The sequence below is a fragment of the Vicugna pacos genome, chromosome 14 (genome assembly GCF_048564905.1).
Source record: "Vicugna pacos chromosome 14, VicPac4, whole genome shotgun sequence".
In the NCBI taxonomy this organism is placed as follows: domain Eukaryota; kingdom Metazoa; phylum Chordata; class Mammalia; order Artiodactyla; family Camelidae; genus Vicugna; species Vicugna pacos.
The window spans coordinates 137,263-142,312 of record NC_133000.1 but is presented as its reverse complement, the minus strand read 5'-3'; positions in this window follow the sequence as shown (position 1 = coordinate 142,312).

The following is a 5,050-nucleotide window of genomic DNA, read 5'->3' as shown; positions in this document are numbered from 1 at the left end:
ACGGCCTTAAATGCGCGGCCCCGCCCCTGCCCGCGCAGCCCGCGCCGCCCGCGCCGCCCGCACCTCCCGCGGCGCCCGCGGCCCCTGCGGCCTGAGCGCCGGGCGGCGCGGGGTCCCGTGGGCAGTGCAGTCCGGCCGCCCCGACCACCTGCCGCACGGAGAGCACGGGAAACCCCCACCCGCTTTGCTCTCTAAAACTTAATTGCTCTCCAGGAAAGAGTTTCTAAAAAGGTGTAAGCAGAGGGGAGGTTGCAGCTGCAGCAACTAACCGCCCTCTAAGGTGTCCCGAAAGTAAAAGGCTCTCGTTGACCGAGAATGGATTTGGGCAGGGAGTGTGAGTGTCAGCGGCAATATGGGCCCGGACAACGCTCTGAGGAGCGGCTGAGTGACTCTGCAGGGTCCTGAGGACGGAGGGGCGGTGAAGTCAGCGGGCTCTGGGATGAGGCTGCCTGGAGGGCAGAACCGAAGCTTGGGGCTGCTCTGGGAGGAACACCCCATCCGCTCCCGGGATGGAGACCTCCCTCTCCAAATACTGGCCGTCTCCCCTCCTTCCCTCCCCCTTCCCTTCTTTTCTTTCCAAAAGGGCAGCATTTGAAGTCACCCCCACCCCCCAACCCGTGGAGCAGGGCAACAGCAGTGAGTCACTCCTTCACTAAGCTAAGTCACAAGGGAGTGATAGACTCTGGTGACATCTGGCTACAGTTACAGTCACCCGTTCTTTAGAGTTGAAGTCACATTCTAGTCCACACTCAAGCAGCAGTGTACTTCGGAGGAGTTCTGTACAAGGACATACAAACTCTGTATGAAACTTTTGTGCCTTTTTGCTGGGAACCAAGAGAAAGGGTTTGCAGGCACAGAGTGGCTGCTGCTGCTCTGTCTTTTTGGACAGACGTTGGGTGAAGAACCAGGACGCCTGGAGAGAGGCCCCTGGGCTCCAGTCCAGTTCAAGCTTGCAGAGCAAACCCAGTGCACTGTCTTGATTAGGGGACAGGAGAGAGGGAGTTGAGGAGAGGAGTGGGCTAACGGACAGGAGATGGCACAGTTTTAAGCATTAGTAAGACATAGCAACCTCCTTGGAGAAGATTGCTGTTAGTCTTGTTGGTGTCAAGTTTGGAAAAATCTCAGTTGTCCTGCACTGTTTGGCCCTACAGAGATCCTGGCTTCTGCCAGGTGCCAGTTTCAGCTGCTGCTGCTGTGGCCCTGCTGCCCCGGGGGCAGCCTCGGATGCCATCAGGTGTCCTGGGTGCAACTTCTGCCACTCCCCCTACACCCACCCTAACTCCAGAATTATTGCTTTCTTTCCACCACCAGTCATCCTGCAGCTGCAGCAGAGTCCCAGATCCCAGTGCTCCTCATGGAGAATGGCCTCCAGGTATCTGTGAAGCAGGCACCTGGGTTGGTCCTTACCTGATACAAGTGCAAACTGGATTTCCCTCGGAAACATGGACCCACCTCTTGTAGGCCCCAGGGGCTCTCTCCTGTGCTGTTCTGGGCAGGGACCCTGATCTCCACCCAGTTCTGGGGACCTCTCTTGGGCTGGCTGGAAAGGCCAAGGTACAAACCGGACACCTCCCCTGCCTGAGACTGCAGTAGCAGCTTCTATGGAAGCTGGATTTTCCCATCTTTGAAAAGAAGCTTAGCCATACTGTCTCTGCTAGGACTGCTCTAAGTGACAGATGCTACATGTTCGATAGGCTGTCATCATATATGTAACTATTCCTAGCTCATATTAATCAATTAAAACACTTTGTGTATTTGAAACTGCGCTAGACTTAGGGGTGGTAGGGAGAAATGGCACTAATATTGTGTCAGAGGAAGGTACACTTGAGTTAAAGAGGCAAAATTGGTAAGTAAGTGATAGTAAATGACCCAAGACAGAATGGAATTTAGCAGTAAGTGGTACAGACTCTAAGTGCTTTCAGAGGTGAAAGGAAAGATGGGGAGAGATGTTAACACTTAGAATTCATCATCTAGATTTGTTTCCATCCCTTAGTGGCCTCCGTGAAAGGTGGGCGTTGGGCCTGTGCTTGTCAGTTACTCCTCCTGGTGCCTGAGCGGCCCCTCCTGCTGCAGCCCCTCGGTGACAGGTTATCCACAGCAGGCTCCCCAGGCAGACGTGAGGGTGTCAAGTCGGAGAAGAGGATCCAGGCGACAGTGGGAAGAGGAAGATTCACTTCCTGCCTCGTAGCCCCCGCCCTTCCTCTTCGCTCCTCTCCGCACATGCCATCCCACACACCTGTATCGCTCATCCTACCAGGTTATGACGAGGCAGCATTTCTCCATCCGTGAGGGCCCCTCCAGGGAGTTGGAGGCAGAATGAAAAACAAAAACAAAACTGCTTCAGTCAAGCACGCCTCTGCACTGTTTCCTCATTTCTTCATTCACAGGGATGTCTGGACATCCCATGGAGAGGAATCTGGCTTCCAGAAACCAGCACCTGCGCCTGCTGACGCCCTGCCTGCTGGAGCCCAGGGCCAGGTGGGCAGGCGCGTCCAGGGATTGCAGGGGCTCAGGTGGGCCCCGGGGTGGCCACAGGTGTGTTTCCTTTCCCCCAAAGGTTAGCGCATGGCCGCCTTTGTTCTCTGTGATTTATTTTGGGTAATAAGATCCTTTTTCAGAAAATTAGTTTTCCAGGTAATAAGTGATTGAAAAATATTGATTGCATTCTGAGGTCTTTGATTTTTGCTTTTTAATCTTAGGGCGAAAGCAGATTTTTCCCACTGGAGTCACCCTCAGCTTTATCATGGATGGGTGCACGTGTAATGTGCGACCCATGACATGGAAGCTTCCTTCACACAAATGTGTTTGGTTGACTTTGCAGGAGTCTGTCCCTTCTCCTGAGCGAGCTGATACCCTGCTAGTCACCAGCTCCCACGGCCTTCAGAGTCGGGGAGCCAAGTGCAGACACTCGGATTTGTATTTACTCCTGAAGTGTTTATGGGAGACTGCAATCTGAATGTGGCAGTGCCCGGGCCCTTCCTCTGGCAGAGCTCCCCTGGGGGAGGAGGTGATGCATCACCCAGGTTAGAGCACCGACACAGACAGGAGAGGTGCCTGCCCTGGGCCGGTGGGCAGGCACGTTTCCGAACAGCCGAGGAAGAAGTGCGCTCGGGGCAGGGAAGGTGGGCGCTTCCTTGGGTGTGTCGGGTGCAGGTGCATTTGGAAGGCGGGGTAACCGGGCACAAGCAGGAGGAGAGAGAGGAGGGCACTGGCTCCTGCAGAGACATGGCCCAGGGCGTTTTGGGGGGGAGCCCAGGGCTGGCAGGACGGTCCTCTCAGGGAGTAGCGGGAGGTCCAGGGTCAAGGTGGGCTGTGCGGGGGCAGGGCTTCATCCCTCCATGGGCTGAGGGAGCCCTTGAGGATGAGAGTGTCATAAAGGAAACAGCATCTTGGGGAGATGAGAGGTTCTGGAGCAGAAGCTGAGGCTCACCTCACCATGAGGCTTGCAGCTGTCCCAGCGTGGATTTGAACCAAGCTCCCTTCTTGCTGGGCGCTTGTAAGCCAGCGGAAGGCCAGCGGAGCGCCAGCGAGGTGTCGTGCATGTGCTTTAGCAGCCAGCGCCCTGAGCATGTCTAGTCCCTGAGCTGCTATTAATTTGGATACAATGTATTTGTTCTCTTAAGAGCCTTTGAAATGAAACAAGGAAAGGAAGGGCAAACAATGGTCACCTAGTCTGATTTAGAGGAGTTTCTAGGCTCCTTGCTGTGTGCCCCATATATGTACATGTACCCTGTGTTTCCAGGGTGAACAGAGCTGTTCTGAGAGCTGTAGTGTGTGTGTGGGGGGGAGCCCTAAGAGACACAGTCCACCTCATCCTTCATCTGCAAGGATCAGCTTCAGTCTTCAGTAGTGATGAGGGGCTGTCCTCCTTGATGATGATCCACATTAACCAAAACAGCGTTTGGCCTCTTCCCAGGGATCTTAGGAGAACAGTGCTCAACCCCCAGTTTCACGCCTGGCCTGTCCCTGTGAGACACCAGGTACAGTTTTGGGGTGAGAGGAAGGACCTGGTCCTCGTGGAGTCAGTGTTCCCTGTAAGGCAGGCACATGTAACAGCACTTCACTATCTCGGCCATCTCTTCTCTCTGATGTACTTTAAATAATTGTCTGTGATGACCAACATCTCAACATGAAGTAGGTTTGTCTAACTCTATGGACATATCTGTCCTGGGATCAGCACTTCAAAATTCCAAAAATTTACTCAAAAGCAAATGGGGAAGAAAAAATAGAAAGAGAGGGAACACAGCCCAAATCCCTGGTCTCCTTCACAGCAGGGCCCGAGTTAGCTCTTGTTGATCCAGAAAGGGGTGCCGCAGAGGGCTGTTCAGCACCCAGACCAGGGTTCAGACCATGGCTAGAGGGGAGGCATTTTGTACATAAACCGAGGAAATAAAAACCAGTCAAGGAACTGAAAAGCTGTCTTCAAGGGACAATCAGTAGAAAACCATCGGCTACTTGGCTACATGTTCTCCTGGTAAGTTCTCTGAAGAGGTGAGTGGGTAGTTGAGGTTCTGAGGTTGTATCTGCCGTGGCCCACGGGGGCGGGAAGGGGTCAGATCTGCACAGCCAAGTGCTCTAGGGCCCCAGGAGAAGCGAGGAGGCAGGACGAATGAGGCAGGTTCACAGAGGTCCTCCTGTGCGGCCAGCATGTCCCCGGGGAAGCAGCCGGGGCAGCTGGGGCAGCCTCTGTTGATGGACTGGCCACCAGCATCACAGCCTGCGAAGCATCTCGATGGGGCTGGCTGCCGCCTCAGGTCAGCTGCACCAGCTTCCAGCCTTCCTAGAGCTGGCTCTGACCTTTCTCCTCTGTCTCTCCTCCCTCCCTCCCAGAGTTGTCAGATAAGATACAGGCTCCTGCTAGAGCTGCACTTCGGAGAAACAGTGAATAATTTCTTAGTATGTCTCACATATTGCATATGATATACTTATACTAAAAAAAAAAATTCATTATTTAGCTAAAATGCAAATTTCACTGCATGCTATTTGTTAACATGGCCAGCCTTGCTCCCTCTAGGTGGCTGGGGGTCTTTTACTGCTTGTCAGCAGACAC